The sequence below is a fragment of the Papaver somniferum genome, chromosome 2 (genome assembly GCF_003573695.1).
Source record: "Papaver somniferum cultivar HN1 chromosome 2, ASM357369v1, whole genome shotgun sequence".
Classification (NCBI taxonomy): domain Eukaryota; kingdom Viridiplantae; phylum Streptophyta; class Magnoliopsida; order Ranunculales; family Papaveraceae; genus Papaver; species Papaver somniferum.
The window spans coordinates 65,051,113-65,074,109 of NC_039359.1; positions in this window are offsets into that span (position 1 = coordinate 65,051,113).

The following is a 22,997-nucleotide window of genomic DNA, read 5'->3' on the forward strand; positions in this document are numbered from 1 at the left end:
TGAATTCGCCTCACACCCTAGCACCCGAGCCCTACCACCTAACCAAACACGCCCCCTACCCCAAACACAGTCGAGCCTCTCCTCCATCTTCTCCACAGCAGAGAACCACCGTACACCACCACCTTCTCCACCTCTGCCACCAACTCACTGCCACCACCACACCTCCACCATCATCACCCTATCACCCAACAACCAAAACCCATCTCACCCCTAGCCCTCTAGTTCCCTATTTTCTCATTTTTTCACGCTTCTCTTCCTGAAACCCTAGGCGTGAAAAAATTGATAAATTAGGTAACCTAGAGTTGCAATTAGAGCATGGGAATGGAGTAGGAGCAATTACAAAGCATGGGTCGACGATTTCAAGGACCAATTTCACAGAAATTAGGTAAACCTAATTCAACTGATTTTTGGGGAAGAACCCTAATTTTGTATTTAGGGAAATTGTGTTGTGGACTATATATATGGGTGTGGGTATGATGTAAAAAACATGCTTGGATTAGCCGACATCCAGGACTTTCATGTCCTGTTAATTTCAGTTCACATGTTAATTTCAGTTCACTTGTTAATTTCAGTTCATGTTATTTTTTTTTAGTTCAATTTGCAGTTCTGTTAAATGTTCATGTTTCAGTTAATTTCAGTTATGTTCATGTTAGTGTGTTAGTCTCCTGTTAGTTCAATTTTGTTAAGGTTCTGTTAGACTCTAGAATATCTTGTTAATGTTCCTAATGTTTGTGCAATATCCTTTTAATTTCCTGTTAATGTTGTTCACTGTCAGTTAAATGTTCCTGTTATGTTTAAACTTGCTGTTAGTTTGATGGAATGCTAGGCTAGATACATTTGAAGCTTTGTGCTAATTGTGTAATGGAAGAAATCAGTGCTTAAAGCAAGCTGATTTTCTTGCCATTCCCTGTGTATGCTTAGGATGCAGTGTTGATTGTGCATTGGGAGAAACTAGTGCTTATAGCAAGCTAGTTCTCTTCCATTCTTTTAGTATACCTCCTGTTTGCCTGTATTCTGCCTAGCCTTGCTTCATTTCAGTTTCTTCACCACATCCCTGCCCTTGGCCTTAGGCCTTGGTTCATTCTTGTTTTGTTTTGCTTTTGTTCACTGTTTTGCTGCTATTTGCTTTGTTGTCACTTGCCTTGCAGTTGTCTGCAGCTGCTGCTGCAACTCTGTTGCTGCCGCTGTTGTGCACTGCCTTTTTCTGCATCACTATCTGCCCTGAAGCTGCTGCTGCTGCTGATGCTGATGCCAAGCTGCTGCTGCCCTGCCACTTCTTCTGCTGCCAAGCCAAGTCCAGTTCCTCCCCAAAGGCCTAGTTCAATAGCTAAGCCCAATACATTTCATCCCAAAAGCCCATCAAACTAAACCCAATTCAGTCAACTGTGGGCTTAACCAAAGCCCAGTTGTTTAAGACCAAAGACCAAATTCATTAAGGCCCAATCCAATTCAGGCTTAATCTAAAGCCTAAGTTTAAGGCCAAAGCCCATTTACACTTCAAAGATAACTGAGCCCAAGCTCAGTTCATTTTATTGTTAACAAACCCACTAAGCCCAATTCATTCAAAGGGCATTCAAACCCATTAGTACTCAAAGCCCAATTTAAGCCAAAAGGCTTCATAGCCCAATAGCAATTTAGGAACCCAATTAGCTAAAACACCTCCAAAACACACCCGATCTCTGTGGATCGACCCGTACTTGCACGAGCTACAACTGACGACCATGCACTTGCGGTATTACTGTAGGCCCCCGTTTTTATTGCGCTTAATTTTATATACATATCTCCGGGTCCACCAATTTTTTGGCCGGGGATAATTTTTACACCCTCTTTGAGGCCTGCCAAGTTTTTGGCGCCGTTGCCGGGGACTACCAGTCATTAAATAATACGAAGGAAAATTGGAAGCAGTCATCAACAGAAAGTGGCTTAAGGCATACTACGCCTGACCACCACCTCGCGCCACGCCATATCACAAACACAGATAGCCAGGAATCTTTCCACTTTTCTTCCACATCTCAATTATCAAGTTCTTTTCCTTTGTTTGATTGAAGCGAATCAATAAAATTCTCTTATTCTTTCAAAAAAAAACAACCGATGCAAAAAAAGGGGGGGGGGCAAAAACATGCTCAATACTCAGAAAGAAACAAAACATCTCGCAACTACATAACACAGAAAATCCCATCCAACATATTGTAATCCCTCGAAAGCATCATCTTTAACCGGCTTTGATACCTTTCAGTCCTACTCTTCAAGTTACGGATTGATTCTTCCACCTTTTGTGACTCCGTGGCCTGAGCTTTCTCCTCTTCCCAAATAGCTTTCGTAGCAGGAACCACGCCAGCAAGAATACCAGATCTGTCTACCTTCAAAATATTAAGACGATGCAACAACCAGCTAATGTTGAACTTCAGGGATTCACAAGTAGACACCATGTTCTCTCACTTTTGAATAGTTGGTTCTGCGACAGCACGTATAGACATACTTTCCATTTCTGCAACCACTGGGAAGAGACAATTCACTGTGGAAACTAAAGCAGGCGAACAATATTGCACCACACTCCTGGTGGCGATGTGGCCATATATCCTCCATATCTTTGTGTAAAGAGTCACGAATTCTTTCCGCACCAAAAACCCACCGACGTTTCGGTAATTAAAGAAGAGACACCTCATGCGGTTCCGAACGACAAACCTGCATTGGGATACTCATGACAATAAATTCCTAAGTCGACGTTCTCCAGATCTACAATGGTTGGTGGGATCGGGCTCGAAGGAAAAGGGGTAACCAAATCATCCTCATCAATGATGGTGACGCATGCTACGACATGATATATCTACACAGAAGAAAACACTTTTGTCATTCATCTGAAACAATGAAACATATGTCGGTCGACGAAAACATACCGGTATAATCTTCTTGACTCGAGTGACCCGGATGGGGGAATTATTGCAAGAGTCAGGCCTCACGCGTTTGACTAGAGGATCTAGCTAGCTCGAGGATGATTCATTTCTGATTGACATGATGAAGAGATACGAACTCAACAAGAGGAAATATTTGTTGTAAAACGGGGAAGACGATGCCGCTCCTCCGGCATAAATACCGTGGAAACCCTAAAGGAAGAAAGAGAAACATAGGCTGAGTAAAAATAACGTGATTGCATCACGGCCAGGAAATCAACCTCGAACGAAACCCCTCACCAAAACCCTAACGAAATCCAAACAAAGAAGACACGAGGGTGTGATACTTTTGCATTTGAATAAGGAAAGGATTTCTTATTCGAACTATGTGTGGAAAGAGGGAACCAGGCACACAATGGCAAGCTTCATGGTATCAACACTCCACGCAAACGCCCAAGCCATGCCATGCCGACGCCCAAGTCACGCCGTGCCAACATCCGCGCCAAGTCTGCGCTAACAGCTCCCTTCCAAACCACACCAACACCAACAACTCGCCAAGCCAGCATCTCAGTGTTCCCTAACCCAGCCAAGACGACGCATGACCATACTAAATCGATGATCTTCATCTCACCACCTCACGGTCTACACCACAAGTAGAATCTATGAAAGGCCGCCAAACACGAGATTCACCAAACTCTCCTTACCTCTCGAAAAAGGTTAGTCGGGCCTTCTTGACCATCTTTTCACGACTTGTCGCTTAGATTTTTGTCCTCTCCTGTCACCATCTTATGCTTACCTCACAACAATGCTCCCGTTCCGAGCTAAGCAGGGGACTTAATGTTGATAGTGGTTTTAACTTAGGGTTAAAATCGTAAAACCGCACATCTGACATGACTTCACTATGACCATTAGCGCATTTATTAGACCAATCAGCATTCCTACGTAAGAATTACCAGGGTACCTTTTTTTTACGTGTCATGTTCCACGGCAGAACCCTTAACATTGACCGACATCATCTATGCGACACCTTAATTCTCATGCTACCGTGCCAATGGCAAACCACGCCAGCCATGTCTCCTTGCCAAGGCATGCCAGCCTCATCACTGTGCCAATGGAAAACCTTACCAGCCACGTCTCCGCGCCAAGGCATGCCAACCATGCCAGCCGCACAACCGTGCCAATGGCAAACCTTGCCATCCACGTCTCCGCGCCAAGGCATGCCAACCATGCCAGCCGTACCACCGTGCCAATGGAAAACCTTCCCAGCCACATCTCCGCGCCAAGGCATGCAACCCATGCCAGCCGCACCACATGTGTCAATGGCATGCCGCGCCAGCCACCTTGTCGCGCCTAAGATATACCATGCCGGCTTCCCTGCACGGCTGCCAAAACGAAGGCCTGCGACAATCAACGACCACCCTTCCATCTTAGATGCAAATCTCATCCGTCCAAGGTCACCAACCAACGCATGGTAACCTTTGGCCCAACGCCAAAACCCTAGTTTAGCCGCGCCTAAAACATGCCAAGGCATTCCGACCATGCCACATGTGCCAGTGGCATGCCGCGCCAACCACCTTGCCGTGCCTAAGATATGCCATGCCATCCTTCCCTTCACGGCTGCCAAAACGAAGGCGTGCGACAATAAACGGCCACCCTTCCATCTTAGATGCAAATCTCAGCCATACAAGGTCACCAACCAACGCATGGTAACCTTTGGCCACGCTTAAAACATGCCAAGGCATGCCGACCATGCCACATGTGCTAATGGGATGCCGCGCCAGCCACCTTGCCACGCCTAAGCCATGCCATGCCGGCCTTCCCTTCAAGGATGCCAAAACGAAGGCATGCGACAATCAACGGCCACCCTTCCATCTTAGATGCAAATCTCAGCCGTCCAAGGTCACCAACCAACGCATGGTAACCTTTGGCCCAACGCCAAAACCCTAGTTTGGCCGCGCCTAAAACATGTCAAGGCATGTTGACTATGCCGCATGTGCTAATGGCATGTCGCTCCAGCCACCTTTCGGCGCCTAAGCCATGCCATGCCGGCCTTCCCTTCACGGCTGCCATAACGAAGGCGTGCGAAAATCAACGACCACCCTTCTATCTTAGATGCAAATCTCCGCCGTCCAAGGTCACCAACCAACGTATGGAAACCTTTGGCCAACGCCAAAACCCTAGTTTGGCCGCTCCTAAAACATGCAAAGGAATGCCGACCATGCCACATGTGCCAATGGCATGCCGCGCCAGCCACCTTGCCGCGCCTAAGCCATGCCATGCCGGCCTTCCCTTCACGGCTGCCAAAACGAAGGCGTGCGACAATCAACGGCCACCCTTCCATCTTAGATTCAAATATGACCCGTCCAAGGTCAACAACCAACGCATGGTAACCTTTGGCCCAACGCCAAAACCCTAGTTTGGTCGCGCCTAAAACATGCCAAGGCATGTCGACTATGCCACATGTGCCAATGGCATGCCGCGCCTAAGCCATGCCATACCTGCCTTCCCTTCACGGCTGCCAAAACGAAGGCGTGCGACAATCAACGACCATCCTTCCATCTTATATGCAAATATCAGTCGTCTAAGATCACCAACCAATGCATGGTAACCTTTGGCCCAACGCCAAAACCCTAGTTTGTCCGCGGCTAAAACATGCCAAGGCATGGCGACCATGCCGCATGTGCCAATGGCATGCCGCGCTAGCCACTTTTCCGCGCCTAAGCCATCCATGCCGGCCTTCCCTTCACGGCTTCCAAAACGAAGGCGTGCGACAATCAACGACCACCCTTCCAAGGTCACCAACCAACGCATGGTAACCTTTGGCCCAACGCCAAAACCCTAGCTTGGCCGCTGATGTGATTTGTAGATAGTGGTAAAATTGGTTCGATTCTCAGACTTTTGAAGGATATTAATTAGACTTCAATTCTAATATTAAAATAGAAAACTCACTAAAAATTATAGCAAACTCAATCAAATATGATATCAAAACTACAAGAAACACTGAGGCTAAGATTCCACTATTTCCCAAGTTCAAAGTGATTAACCCAATACTTATATTTATGCAATTTTCTTGTTTAATTTGATTCTAAAATATTGCAACAAGTAGATTTTCAAAAGTAATAATTGTAAATACCAAGTAAGAAGCATCAAAAGTCTTAAAACTAAGCATACTCCATCAAAATAAATCACAATCACTCAAATAAAAATCATATTCAATAATAGTTCAAGGCAAATAATCATATAATTATTGCAAATAAAAAGATAAAATAGAATATACCACTTTTTGTTGGAAAAATAGCTTCCTCTATCGCCTCAACAATGGGGTTTGGCTCCTCATATTAATCATGATCTCAAAATATGTGTTTGTTGCTCAAAAGATGATTAAAAGATTGAAAAGTAATAACACAGACTGTTTGCAGCAGTGTATTGGTGTTGCAAAATAGCTGTTACAATTGAACTGTTACAGAAAAATTGTTGCTTTGTCGCTGATTTTAAGACTCTAGAATACGACTTCCCTGCACAACTTAATGTTCTTCAGCTGATAAACAACGACACTGTTCTGCGACTGTTTCTCGTGCGTCAATGTTCTTCTTCTTCAGCAGCAGCAGCAGCAGAAACAGAGTTTGGTAAAGCTCTGATTTCTTCTTCTCTGGCTCTCCTTAGGTTCCCAAACTCTCGACACCTCTTCTATATGACCCAAGACATCTATTTATATCAAAAATACCGATTAAATCTCTCCCAAATCTTCCAAAATCTCTTTCCTTCTCTTCACGGCCAAGTTGCAGCAATTTCTTGTTTTAGAATTTCTACGCGTTTCTGAGCTTTCCTTTTTATTCTAAACTCTTCCTTAGATAGATACAAATCTTTGGGAAGGTTTACAGCGCTTTAATATCTCTAAAATTCCCTAAAACAGGTCACACACGTGACTTTCCATATTTTATGTTGTGAGAAAAATCCGCCGATTGAGCCCAGTCTAATCGATTTAAACACCCATATCAGATTCCTAGACCCATAAGGAGTCTATCCTATGAAAATCAGAGGTTTAATCGACCTCAAACTCCTCCAAATCACGATTGCAAAAACTGTTCTTCACTGCACTATTTTCCCGCTAGAAACCTGATTTTTGAAATGTTGAAGATGGTTGCCCCTTATCCAAAGTAGCGGTGCGATTAGAAACTGCCTGGAAATGGGATGCCCCTTAGTAATTAGGTTACCCCTTATTCAAAGTGAGAGTACGAATAGCAAATGTCCTCCGAGTGCTTTCCGACAACTTTTCGAGCCAATTTTTTCCAAAAATGTTTATTCGCCAAAAATACCTACAAATAAATAAAACACCATAATAAGTACAAAAATGATCCCTAACAATATATAGAATCGAGACAAATCGAACACAAAAATGTGTCTATCAACCGCGCCTAAAACATGCCAAGGCATGCCGACCATGCCACATGTGCCAATGGCATGCCGCGCCATCCACCTTGCCGCGCCTAAGCCATTCCATGCCGGCCTTCCCTTCAAGGCTGCCAAAACGAAGGAGTGCGACAATCAACGACCACCCTTCCATCTTAGATGCAAATCTGAGCCGTCCACGGTCACCAACCAACGCATCGTAACCTTTGGCCCAACGCCAAAACCCTAGTTTGGCCGCGCCTAAAATATACCAAGGCATGCCGACCATGCCACATGTGCCAATGGCATGTCGCGCCATAAACCTTTCCGCGCCTAAGCTATGCCATGCCGGCCTTCCCTTCACGGCTGCCAAAACGAAAGCGTGCGACAATCAACAGCCACCCTTCCAATGTCACCAACCAACGCATGGTAACCTTTGGCCCAACGCCAAAACCCTAGTTTGGCCGCGCCTAAAACATGCCAAGGCATGCCGATCATGCCACATGTGCCAATGGCATTCCGCGCCATCCACCTTGCCGTGCCTAAGCCAAGCCATGTCAGCCTTCCCTTCAAGGCTGCCAAAACGAAGGCGTGCAATAATCAACGACCACCCTTCCATCTTAGATGCAAATCTGAGCCGTCCAAGGTCACCAACCAACGCATGGTAACCTTTGGCCCAACACCAAAACCCTAGTTTGGCCGCGCCTAAAAACATGCCAAGGCATGCCGACCATGCCACATATGCCAATGGCATGCCGCGCCAGCCACCTTGCCGCGCCTAAGCCATGCCATGCCGGCCTTCCCATCACGACTGCCAAAAAGAAGGCGTGCGAAAATCAACGACCACCCTTCCATCTTAGATGCAAATCTCAGCCGTCCAAGGTCACCAACCAACGCATGGTAACCTTTGGCCCAACGCCAAAACCCTAGTTTGGCCGCGCCTAAAACATGTCAAGGCATGCCGACCATGCCACATGTGCCAATGACATGCCGTGCCAGCCACCTTGCCGCGCCTAAGCCATGCCATGCCGGCCTTCCCTTCACGGCTGCCAAAAAGAAGGCGTGCGACAATCAACGGACACCCTTCCATCTTAGATGCAAATCTCAGCCGTCTAAGGTCACCAACCGACGCATGGTAACCTTTGGCCCAATGCCAAAACCCTAGTTTGTCCGCGCCTAAAACATGCCAAGGCATGCCGACCATGCCACATGTGCCAATGGCATGCCGCGCCAGCCACCTTGCCGCGCCTAAGCCATGCCATGCCGGCCTTCCCTTCATGGCTGCCAAAACGAAGGCGTGCGACAATCAACGACCACCCTTCCATCTTAGATGCAAATCTCAGCCGTCCAAGGTCACCAACCAACGCATGGTAACCTTTGGCCCAACGGCAAAAGCCTAGTTTAGTCGCGCCTAAAACATACCAAGGCATGCCGACCATGACACATGTGCCAATGGCATGCCGCACCTAAGCCATGCCATGGCGTCCTTCCCTTCACGGCTTCCAAAACGAAGGCGTGCGACAATCAACAGCCACCCTTCCATCTTAGATGCAAAATCTCGACCGTGGAAGGTCACCACCGAGCCGGAAAGTCTCCAAAGGTCAACTTGCCAGACAACAACAACATGCTACATGTTTTCCATGAAAACACTTGAGACATCAACACATGTCACAAACTGGGGGATGCTCATTGGGTATTGGTTTGGAGGTTTACAGCGTGCGGCGCACACTGCGCCCGTTACAAGACAGTGTCATAAGGATGAGGCGGTTAGTAATACAGGGAGTAATGGTAAAACGCTTTCTTTTATAGAACATCAATTCCAGGCGTTACCAGTTACACCCTCCTCCCTGTTTCTCATCCGTTTTCCATTTCTTACGAGACCAGAGTACGTTTCACTTCGACTTGTATAAATAGGTCTTACCTATTTCCACCGAACAACAAGTTCTGGTCAGGAGCATACAACACTCAGAAAAACATTTGCTAGCTTTCCCATCTGTTAGCTTTCCACTTTCTGATACAAGTCGTAAAACAACTACTCTTCCAGAATCAACTATTCTGGTCTCAACACTCTCTTTGCTTCCCTCCCCAAAACCAATCGTTCTCCTTCACCTTGTGATCGAAGAAAGTCTGGAATGACCATTTCTTGGTTTATGCCGTATTTGTACAGATTAATCTCTCGAATCTAAAGTACTCCCTTGCAGTACATTGTTTAGAGTTTAAATTTGTTTCTCACCCACACACCTGAAATTACCAAAATCAGCAGAAACTATTTTCACCCTAAAACAGCGGGTTAAAGATAAGTGAGTCGAAGTCTCACATATACATTATTAGGCGTGCAAGCTTTCCTTTCTCTCCTGAAAATGTCCCAGATGACTTCGGAGATACTCAATTGCCTTATCCAAGTCTAAATGGCCTCAGTCACGTCAGTCAAGTCTTAGACGACCTTAGTCGCGTCATCCAAGCCTCCGATGGCCTTTTCCGAGATGAGCCAGATTGTTTTAAGAGTCTTATACAGGCATAAGACTCAGGAACAAGCCTCACCTAGAGCTCAAGATTATTTCTCTGCGTCTGAAACACACTCACGGCTAGTAAATTGGGCCTGAACTGTACATGTCTATCCAAAAACGTGGATAAGCTTCCTTGAGCTCCACATGCTCAACAAAAGGACCCACAAGCAATAATATGTTTCTCGGTGACATATCCTCAGCCTCTCTTACACTTTATACATGATTTCTTAAGCATTCCATGTCTTTTCACGTGACTCATCCTACTCATTCTCACAAATCAGAGAATACCTCTCTATCTTGGCCAACTCAGCTAAAGAGAATATTGATCTCCCTTAACACATCATTACAAAGGATGACTCATCTTCACACAAATGTGGGATATCAATTAGGTATTTGGTCTGGCGGTCTATGACATGTATGAGAAATACTAGCCTATTTCTCACCCAGAAGAGAGTAAAGGCGGTGGAATAAAGAGGTAAACTCATACTAGTTTATCTCTATCTAATCCTGCAGGTATGGGAGAAGTGATCAGCATGGAAAGCAATCCCTATCTTCACCGTCCTGAAATTAGAGAATTCAACAATGAGTAGGTCCTCTATTTCACCAAGACAACACACAATTTTCTCATAACCTCTCAGAGAAATAACTGGTTCTCTGATCTCTTTCTCTTCATCTTTTTTCCCTCCCTAAGATCATCCCTAAACCTCATTCCCTGTGACTGAAGCATCATTTGAACGGACACTGTGCGTGGTTTAAGCGAAGACTGTTCATTCTTAACCTCCTTTAACTCAGTTTCAAACCCTAGTTACTCACTTTTATCCTTTTACTGATTTTAGGTAACTACATTTTGAAGACCACCGTGGGAGGTTGTTCACTCAGTTACATATCTCAATCATGGTCCAATTAGAAAGAAAGCCGATTCCACCAATTTAAAACAAAAAAATTCAATTGATTCAGTCTTTGTAAATCCATTACATACTTAGTTGAGAGAGATATCCGTACCAGCACTTTTACCTCTCACACTATTTTTTGATCTTAGCGAATAGGTTAATGACGTTATGGATCACCTTAATATTCCCTGCATAAAAAAACTCCCTCGTAGCATATTTTCATGAAAATATACTGCTAATCCTTGAAAACATTTCTAAGGACCAAGACGAGCTACTAGGAACTCAACAGAATCTTGCGAAATCTCAAAACGATATCCGGACTTATCTGAAAACGTATTTAGAGTTACCAGTGAGGATAAATCCATTAAATATAGATAGAGTACACGTTTCCTAAAGAAAGAGAACTAAAATTGTTGAGAATAGCAATGACGGGATCTAGTCTGTCCGTAATCGACCTCACCTGAGAAGATGAAGCTCGTTACGAACGCGACAGAGCAAAGTAGCAACCATCCAGTCGAAATTATCACTCTTAAGGACCTCAAGGACCATATGATGCTCTAAACTTAGAGATTCTGACAAATATTTTCTCCAAATTTTTTTTAGGTCAACGGACCTCAACCTGATCACAGGGGACTTGCGAAGTTTACTTCACTTTACTATTTTACTTATAACTTTTTCATTTTGTATGCGATTGACCTCATTATTTTTTCGATGGATTTGTATTTTCGTTGTCTACAAGATAAAATTAGTGAAAACTTGGAAAGGCTCCAAATTTTTTTTGACCTAATTAAACGTTGCAGAGCCGCCTATTTTCACGAACTAATGTATCAGGCCAAGATACTACTTGTCGTTCTTTCTTCAATAGAGGATAATGACTATATCGAGAGAAAATATAAATCGAGACTAACTCTCAAGAAAAATATTATCCAAAGCTCATATTTATTCGAAGAAGCAAAGCTTCTAATCGATATGCTACCTCAACACCCGTCCGGTCAGAAAGAAAAGGATCCATAGCAATTGTACGACCAAGTATCGATGTGCCTCTAACTCAGCTACACCAACGACTATCCAGTATCATTTTCCGATGGGACCTCATTTAACCAAAGATAGATAAGGAGAATATATTTGCAGCCGAATCTATCAAGGGAAAAGAAATCCGTTGTGATACGCGTGAGGTCAACTATTCAGGCTACTCATCCAGACAGTTGCTAGCATTTCCCGCAGTTAAAGCATATTATCTCCGAAGAACAAAATACAACAACCACTTATGTTTCACAAATCAAAAACCACTTCCTAAAGTTGGGATGTACAGTGGGGACTTTCGAAGAACTCCATAATCAATAACCTTAATGTAAACCAGTTGTTCTATTATATTTGAAGCACGTCCCTTGTATTACTAGCCCTATAATGCGTCCACTGGTCCTATAATGCGTTTACTGCTCTTAATTATGGTTTACCACCTCCCAGAAGAAAGATATATCTCGATAGATGACTTGTCTACAAAAAATCACATGACTCTTTGTCAAGAAACCTAATAGAGGCGGAAATATTTTTCACGAAGACACATGCGCTCAATATCTTGACATGACTCTCCATAGACGTCTCCAACCCACAGTTTATCATTTTCCCGCCTTGAAAAGTCAATCTCGTACCAAGTTAATAAGAATCCCTAGTCTTATATCAAACTGGAGACTAACGAAGAACCATGCGTCACACTCTGCATGACCAACATGAGGTGACCCGGACATCCAATTCTCAGATAACATATTAAGAAACAATTAACGCAAGAGTCTCTAAAGAGTGGGAGATATCAAGACCATTAAACTCCTTAACCCATATCGTTGTTATTACCTTGGAACTAAGAGAATAGAGATCATATTCAAATCGGTGAAGAAAACTTATCCTTGACTCGATATACCAATGTCTCGTATTCCTTCAGCCTCGTTAAATCTGTCACAGTTAGCATCTTTTCTACATTCAACAAGTACAACTATGTTCCGGATCCTGACTAAAAATGTGAATATTCAAATCTGAATAATTTCTTCGGTACAAGATATTTTAGGATTTTTTTATACGCTTACAACATGACTCATATCAAGTAGAAGAAACATTCAAAGCACCCCTCAACAATAAACGCATACATGAGACAAACTAGGGTTTGTAATTGGTTCGAAGAGAAGTATATAGTTTTCACTCTACTCAGAGGGGGTTCACATTTTATCCATATAACTTTCCGACCTGGGCCAAATAGGTAGCGAATTATACAATGCGCCCTCAGTCGCGTCAGCCAAGTCTCAGACGACCTCAGTCACATCAACCAAGTCTCAGACGATCTCAGTCGCATCATCCAAGCCTCAGATGGCCTTATCCGAGATGAGCCAGCTCGTCAGAAGAGTCTTATACATGCGTAAGACTCAGGCACAAGACTCACTTTGGGCTCAAGCCTATTTCTCAGCGTCTCAAACACACTCAGGGCTAGTAAATTGGGCCTGAATTGTATATATCTATCCAAAAACTTAGATAAGATCCCTTGACCTCCACATGATCAACACAGGGATTCACAAGCAATAATACGCTCTTCTCATGAAATATGTGACTGACCATGGATAGAAAGACGTAAACCTCAGCTTCTCTCACACTATACACATGATTTCTGAGGCATACCATGTCTTTTCACGTGACTCATCCTAGTCATTCTCACAAATTAGAGAATCTCTCTCTATCTTGGCCAACTCGGCTAAAGACAATATTTCTTTCTCTCAACACTTCATCACAAAGTATGACTCGGCTTCACACAAATGGGGGTGGGAGGGAGGGATATCAATTAAGATTTTGGTCTGGCGGTCTACGACACGTCTGAGAAATACTCAGCATATTTCTTAGCGCAGAAGAAAAGGCGGCGGAATAAAGAGATAAACTTATCCTAGTTTATCTCTATCTATTCCTGAAGAGATGGGAGAAGTGATCCACACCACAAGAAATCCCTATCTTCACCGACCTCAGATTAGAGAATTCAGCTATAAATAGGTCCTCTATTTCTCCAAGCTAACACACAACTTTCTCATAACCTCTCAGCGCAATAACTGATCTCTCTCTCTCTCTCTCTTCATATGCTTCCCTCCCTAAGACCGACCCTAAACCTCATTTCCCGTGACTGAAGTAGCCTTTGAACGGCAATTGTGCGTGGTTTAGACGAAGAGTGTTCGTACCCAACCTCCCGTAACTCACTTTCAAACCATAAAATCCCACATTTAGCCTTCACTGATTTTAGGTAATTATAATAGGACCGGTGAATTCATATAGTTACAACCTCAGGTCATGTGATCATGACACTTTTTCTTGTACAATAATTCGTAGTTCAATGAAATTAGTTTATTTAAATTTCTTCTAATTTTCATTGAATTTGGCCGGATATTATTAAGGTTTTTTCTCCATAAATACATTCTCCTTTTAGAACAATTGAATTTTCAAAGTTTTTGTATTTTTTTTTTCTCAATGATGGATTTTCATAATGCATGTAGAGTTTTGATGTTTTTGGAATCATCATGAAATACGACCAAATATTTTATAATAGAGATCCGCTTATCTTTGTGGAATCCGGGCGAAGACAATAGTCAATACTTGATTCAATTGACCAGCCTAATACAAGGGATAAGTTTTACTACTACCATCATCCATCTTTATTTCTCTGGTCAATAGTAAATTAGGTATTCGGTCTACTAGTCAGGGGTGGAGTCACTAGAAAGTGCGCAACCACATATCCAACTAAGCTGGATCCGGAGATTAAGTATCTTGGCTTTTTTTAAAAAAAGTGCAATTATTATCCATAACTAATCCAAAATAAGTGTTTAACCAAACATATCTTTATAATCATTCCAAATAGACCACAAAATTATTTGTGATTATTATATATAACCCAAAATAATAGGATAATCATTAAATTTCTAAATCAACAATAACTGAAATAAGTTCTTAATTATCTAATTTTTATAATTTTAGTATAATCATTATTGAGAAAAAAAAACATATCTTAGAGAATTACAGATTATGTTAATGGATTTCTAGGAAAATGGTTCAAGGAAAAGAATCAAAACCTTAGTTAATTTTATTTCGATTGATGTTGTTGTGGAAGATTTTTAAGGGAACAATCAGAATATGCACCCCGACTAATTCTAATGTAATCATAATTGAGAAAAAAATAATATCATTTTCGAAAAAATTAAGAACTAGGGTACTTATTTTATTTCGGGGGAAATGTAAGATTCAGGGTTTACAATTGATCAATATATGAGATTACTAAAAGAACAACTAAAACTAATATGAAATATGATTAACAAAAGTTATGGCTTATTTTGATTTTAAGTAATAAAGATAATCGAATTTTAAGTTAGTAAGAAATTAAGTCTTGTTTGATTATTTATTTTAACTTAAACATTTTGGCTGCGGTTAGGGGTGAGCATTTGGCCAGTCATCTACGGATTTAACCGGGACCAACTGTGCTTTTATCGATGGATGACCGGACCATTTGTTAATGAGTTGGATACAGATGAAATTTTTGAAATCCAATGGATTACAGATTGGGCCCGGATGTAACCTTGAAAATCAGTTGGATATATGTTAGAGCATTGCTCGGTCGAACTCGCAAGCGTTGCTATCTCAAGCTTGTTTGTCAAATTTAGTTCCCAAAACTATAAGTCTTGATTTCTAGTCTACTCATAGCTAAGTCTCGGATTAGGATAGAAAGTGTAGTTGAACTTAGACTTCACGACGTTCATCTATTGAAGATAAAGAACTACTAAAGGGAGCTTGTGGAATTTCATCAACAAATGGTATGTGGAGACTTGAACTCATATATCACTCAAAAAGTCTATCTACTCTATCTCCTATTTGAGACAAAATTCGTACAGATATATAGACTTCAACTATGCACATTTGATATTTCAAGCGAGTTTAACTCGCTTACATATTTATCGAAATATGTGTTGGTAAGCTTTCGATTTAACCAAGTTCATCTTATATTCTTGACGGAAGTCAAAAGACGATCATGTGAAAATTGCCTGGTAACATCTTACATGATTTATGTGAGACAATCATTTGATGTAGACTCAGAATGTCTCGTATTGATCATTCGATCACTTGAAAATTGCTTTGAAGCTAATAGTTTATGTGAGAAAGCTATTCCCGTCTTCCGAGAATATTTCAATGGTTGAAATGAGAGTTTAGAACAATTGGATTTAAGCATAGTATGCGTACTTCAATATATGTAATCCATGTCGGGAACCATAGTATGCGTACCGGTACGCGTACTGGCGTAAGGTTCAGGTCCGGGAATCTCTGCTGAGTTTGGAGGTATGCGTACCTGTTCACGTACTGGCGAACCCAAACTTAGTCCGGCCACTAAGGTATGCATACCCATTTTCATACCTAAGTGGATGATGTTCTTAAATCGATTTGTTCATGAACTAATACATTTATATAATAAGGAATGCAATCTTTTGCAAAATGTGGCTATAATGTTCATGACTTAATTCGAGTGAATCAAAATTGATTTTGCTTCAATTGTGTCTTGTATACTTCTATGAGAATATAAACAATTGAACAACTCTAGAACTAGTTTCATTTGAGTCATTTGAACTACTTATGGTTAAGATGAATATGGTTGATATGAAAGTGTTCATATGGCTAACTTCAGTTAACTATTTTTGAGCAAACAAGGTGTACACGTTTAGGTATGGTTACTCATATCTAAATGAAGGTACATTTAATTTGTGTGTAACAAGCTAAGTTCGATCTAACGGTTGAAGATATTAGTTTGAGTTTAATCAGGGTTTCATCAAAGCGGTGAATATTGAATGCTTTGTAACATTTATGGCAAACCCTGATTTGAAGACTATATAAAGGAGAACTCTAGCAACTGGGAAACCTAATCCCCACACCTCCTGTGTGATACAAGTTGCGACTAGAGTCGATTCTCTTTTAACCTTAGGTTTTTCACGAAATTCTATAGGTTAACGACTTGAAGACTTCATTGGGATTGTGAAGCCAGACCCAACTATTTTCTTTGTAGTTGCGTGATCTGATCTTGTTGTTTTCTATCGTGATTGAGTACTATCTTCTATAAGATTGGCTCGAGATTCAATCTCCGATAGGCAAGATAAAAAGTAGTCACAAACATCTTCGTCTCATCGTTTGTGATTCCACAATATCTTGTTTCGCTACCATATGATTAAGATTATTGTGAGGTGATTGATATTTCTACGCTGTTCATCGGGAACATAAGTCCGGTATATCAATTGGTTCCTGTTCACCTTGATTTATCAAAAGACGGAACAAATCTCATAGTTTTATCTATTGGAGACAGATTTATCTATTCAATATACTTTTATGTATGAGACAGTTTTGTTTATCAAGTCTTCGACTTTGGGTCGTAGAAACTCTTAGTTGTGGGTGAGATTAACTAAGGGAATCAAGTGCATAGAATCCTGCTGGGGTTCAGAGACGTAAGGAGCGCAACTGTACCTTGATCAGTGTGAAATTGGTTAGGGTTCAACTACATTCCAGTCTGAAGTTAAGTTGGAGTATGTTATTGTATGTAGCGGCTTAATACAGTGTGGCGTTCAAATATGGACTAGGTCCCAGGGTTTTTCTGCATTTGCGGTTTCCTCGTTACCAAAATTTCTAGTGTATGTGTTATTTCTTTTCTGCATTGTATTTTGTTATATAATATAAATATCATAGGTTGTGCGTAAGTTCAATAATTTGTAAATACAACCTTTGGTTGTTGATTAAATTGATTGACACTTGGATATTGATTTTTGATACAGTCCAAGTTATTTCTTATATTCAATCGGGATCGCAAATTCCTATGTTTGATTGCGGATTGAATTGAGAAATTGAGATACAACTCTTGGATATATTTCCATTGATTGAATCTGACTGTCTAGTTGATTCTCTTGGAATTATATTGGAGTTTTCCATACAGATTTCTAAGCGAAATATTTGGTGTCGTTGTTGTACCCTCTCCTTTTCAATTGGTATCAGAGCAGGCAAACACTTCAAAACTGATAAGTTTGTGTTTGACTGATCCCTAAAGTATGTCCCTATGGGAAACTTATTTGGGAAAATCGCTCTATGCATCTGTAACGCACGCCAGAGTTCCTTAAAGACTGTTCCGAGCTTATTTCCATTAGACCTCTGGTCTCTCATGATAATCTCGTTTCATCCAAGACTTTGGAAAACTTAGATGATGAGAAATAGTCTGAAGTAAAAATTAAAAGTTTCTCTAAGAAAAATCATTCAAGAATACGTGGTCAACGTTCGAAGGTATGGGATCTCACTAGATTAACTCTTAATTTTTTTGAGGAATACTTTCGTGATGGATCAATTGACAAAGATCTATTTAAAGCTTTCAAAAGCGTTTTTAAATTCTTAGAGAAGCTTAATTCGATTGAGGAAAAAAATCATTCTGATAAAAGTTCTGTACCTTTCAAATCATGTATCCGTGATGTACGAACTATGCTTACTACAAACTCATGTGAAATTGATAAAAAGATGTCTGGTGAGTTTGGCGTAAGTTGTAATTGTCAGAAAACGTCATTCCTTGGTCATAAGAAAAAGATTTCAAAAATGATATTAACCCTGAGTATCATCATTACTATGATTATACTTCTGGTTTTTTTCACAAATATCAACCGGAAAAGTTGCATGAGAATTTCTCCGCGTATCTTGCCACCTGGTAACAAACTTGGCTCTACCCCATTTGTATATAACTTGAGATGGGGCAAGTAACAGTCTGATTTTTTTTTTGTGATGGGGTTAATTTATTTTTTAATCTTTTTCTAGTTGAGAAAAATTTCTTGACAAGTTTTTTTTCTCTACCCAAGGATAAATAAAGAGGTGTAGCTCTTCTACTATCCTGTTTTGCACGGTACGGATTCTGTTAGTGTGCGAAGCTTGGATGTTCAACGCCTTTTGAAATACTACATTCCTTTTGTGGGTCGTGATTCATGAACGGGTTCAATCCCATCTTTGGGTTCATAAGAAGTATGGTACGCCTACCTTTCTTCTCCCTTTTCTTGTTCGCGTACGTGAACTTTGCTAAGGTTCAAGTATCACCTCCATTAAAGTTCATCTTTGGAGACTCAAAAGTGACTAAGGGTTTTATTCTTCTTCAAGGAGCAAATCAAGTAAGTTCTTCCTTTTTTTGTTCTCTCAATTTCTAGGTCTCATGGAAATCTCAAGGTTTCAAATAAAGCTTCAAAATCCTTGGATTTATTATCATCTAGCATGACTATACCTAAAAATCAAGATTCCATTAGAATTAGATTTGTCAATGATTCTAGTAGTAAGATCTTTGAAAGGATATCTTCTAGTGGCTTTATTCTAGAAAAGAAATTGTATTTGGTTAGTGGTCATAAATAAGATTTGGTTTTTTTTGAAAAGTTTAATCTTGGAAACATCTTTAATGGCCTTGGTGAAGGTTTTGATACTCTTACAAGAATCTTTCTATACTAATATCCATGAGGTTAATCCCGAGGACATGGAATTCAAGAACATGATAAATAGAGAAAGGATTCTTGTTAATAGAGAATTGATTTCAAAGATTACTAAAATCCTTTTGGGAAATTTTCTCCTTCCAAGACCAAGTGGAGGAAGACCATCCTATGAAACCATTTCTAATGGTCTTTGTGGTAAAAGGGTTGATTGAATTGAAAGAAAATTTCCTACTAATTATCTTAGATTCATCTTGATGTCATTTGGAAAAATTGTTATATCTTGAAAAAATGGGGGTACAACAACCTCACCCAATATTTCGCTTAGCAATCTGTATGTACAAACTCCAATATACTTTCAAGAGAATCAACTAGACACTCAGAATCAATCTTTAAAAAAGTATATCAAAGAGTATATATCTCAATTTCTCAATGAAATCCGCAATCAAACAAATAGAAATTTGCAAGCCCGATTGAATAAGAGAAATAACTTGGACGGTATCACAAACCAATATCCAAGTGTCGATCAATTCAATCAACCCAAAGGCCGGATTCAAGAACTGATTGAACTTAACGCATAACCCGTGATATTTCAATTATATAAACAAATATAATGCGGAAAAGAAATAACACAGACACCTGAAATTTTGTTAACGAGGAAACCGCAAATGCAGAAAAACCCCGGAACCTAGTCCAGGTTTGAACACCGCACTGTATTAAGCCGTTACAGACACTAGCATACCACCAATGAACTTCAAACTGGAATGTATTTGAGCCCTAACCAATCTCACACTGATCAAAGTACAGTTGCGCTCCTTACATCTCTGAACCCCACCATGATTCTACGCACTTGATTCCCTTAATTAGCTGATCTCACCCACAACTAAGAGTTGCTACGACCCAAAGTCGAAAACTTGATAAACAAATATGTCTCACACAGAAAAGTCTATTGAGATAGATAAATCTGTCTCCACAGAAATACCTACGAGTTTTTTTCCGTCTTTTGATAAATCAAGGTGCACAGGAACCAACTGATAAACCGGACTTATATTCCCGAAGAGCAGCCTAGTATTATCAATCACCTCATAATAATCTTAATTGTATAGAAGCGAAACAAGATATCGTGGAATCAAAAATGATGAGACGAAGATGTTTGTGACTTTTTTTAATCTTACCCATCGGAGATAAATCTCGAGAAAATCTTAGAGAAGATAGTACTCAACACGATAGTATAAAGTAAGATCAGAACACGCAACTACAGAGAATATATTTGGGTCTGGCTTCACAATCCCAATGAAGTCTTCAAGTCGTTAACCTACAGGGTTTTGGAATAAACCTAAGATTAAAGGAGAACCGACTCTAGTCGCAACTAGTTTCACACATGAGGTATGCAAATTAGGTTTTCCCAGTTGATAGAGTTCTCCCTTATATAGTTTTCAAATCAAGGTTTGCAATCAATGTTACCTTGGTAACAAAGCATTCAATAATCACGTTAGATGAAAACTTGGTTAGACTCAAGCTAATATCTTTCGACCGTTAGATCAAACTTAGCTTGTTAAACTCAAATAAAATGCACCTTCATTTAGATATAAGTAACCGTACCTAAACGTGTACACCTTGTTGGCTCGACAATAGTTAACCGAAGTTAACCATATGAACACTTTCATATAAACCTTATTCATCTTAACCACAACTAGTTTAAATGACTCAAATGAAACTAGTTCTAGATGTGTTCAATTGTTTATATTCTCATAGAAGTATACAAGACACAATTGAAGCAAAATCGGTTTGATTCACTAGAATTGATTCATGAATATTATATCTACGGTTTGCAAAAGATTTCATTCCTTATTACATTAATGTATCGGTTCATGACATAACCGATTTTGTAACATAACTCACTCAAGTATGCAAACGGGTACGCATATCTAAGTAGCCGGACTTGGACCGTGTTCGACAGTACGCAAACCGGTACGCATACTGTCACACATACAAACATCAATTGAAATCAGTACGCGTATGGGTACGGATACCAAAGTTCCCGGAATTCAACTGAGTTCGCCAGTACGCGTACGGGTACGCATACCAAGGCTCCCGGACTTCACCTGACCTCGCCAGTATGCGTATTCGTACGCGTACTACACCGATCTTGGATCAACACATATGCCAGTACGCATACTATGTTTATAATCCAATTAAGGTTAAGTGTTCTAAACTCCATTTCAATCATTGAAACATTCTTAGAAGACGACAATAGTTGTCTCACACAAACTATTAGCTTCAAAGCAATTTTCAAGTGATCGAATGATCAATACGAAACATTCTGAGTCTACATCAAATGAATGTCTTACACAAATCATATAAGATGTTACCAGGAAATTTTCAAATGATCATCTTTTGACTTTCGTCAAGAATATAAGATGAACTTGGTTAATGCGAAAGCTTACAAACAAATATTTCGAGAAATATGTAAGCGAGTTAAACTCAGCTCGAAATATCAAATGTGTATAAATCGAATACTATATATCTATATGACTTTTGTCTCAAATAGGATAGAGTAGAAATATACTTTCCTAGTGATAGATGAGTTTCAGTCTCCACATACCTTTTGTTGATGAAGTTCCACAAGCTCTCCTTAGTAGTTCTTTGTCTTTAATTGATGAACGCCGAAGTCTAAAGCTCAATTACAAAATTTATCCTAGTCCGAGACATAGCTATAAGTAGAATAGAAATCAAGACTTATAGTTTTGATCACTAAACTTGATAAACAATCTTGAGATATCAACGCTTGCGAGTTTGACGAGCAGTGCTCTAACAATGTCTATGAGTCCGAGAGTTGAGTCTCGCTCATGAGATTGAGACTTGGGTTAGGACCATAAGACTAAGTTTTGCAATAAAACTCAAAAAAAATCTTATAATGACCACGTTTATCTTGTCATCACAGAGACTAAATATACCCTAAAATATACTCACTAATTTGGAACCCAATGATAGAAGTTGTTGAACAAGGAGAAGCTAAAAGTTGTTTATTAATATCTATGTTCCAGCGAAAAAGCTAGTATGATATCTTCCTTCATTCTTTTAACTTTGTTTTTAACACAATATGTGTGATTGTCTAATGGACTTATGTTACATCCGCATCCAATACAAAATTCAATTTAACTTCTAAGAATGCACCTGCATCAAATCCCACTAAGAAAAAGTCCATACACAAGCGATAGGTAGATACGGTTACTGGATTAGCCGAAAAATTAAAAGAAAATTTGAAATGATACAGGTGTAGATGGTAAAATTTGGATAAGGGGAAAAAGTGTCATTTCAAGACCATAGGACAAACTCAACTCTCACGGGAGAGACTAAGCCCATAGTACTCAAAGCACCGATGGCCATGATTTATAGTATACGTCCCCTCGACACACTGCTGGTCGTGATTGATAAATGTTCTGTAGAGCGTAAAACGTCCTTGTCAGACTTATGAACCAGAAAAACCGCAATTCCAGCATGTTTTCGCAGGACACAGCTGGTTGTAATGCCATGATTCCTTGTATACATCCTCGACGAGATACTGCTGGTCATGTAGGATTTATAGATGCATAAAAACATCCCCGACGGATTTATGACCCATAGCAAAGACATACATGTCTCCGTAAGCACGACTCACCCTATTTGGGATCAAGGACTGACTCGTAGTACATCATCGCGGGATACACTGGTCATATCTACTCTAGGATCTGACTTGACTTACTCCAGCTTTCGAATAATTCTTAAGAAATCCATGTGAGATACGGTGGTTATTCTGCCTCTGGTCCCTTTCTACAGACTCCTATA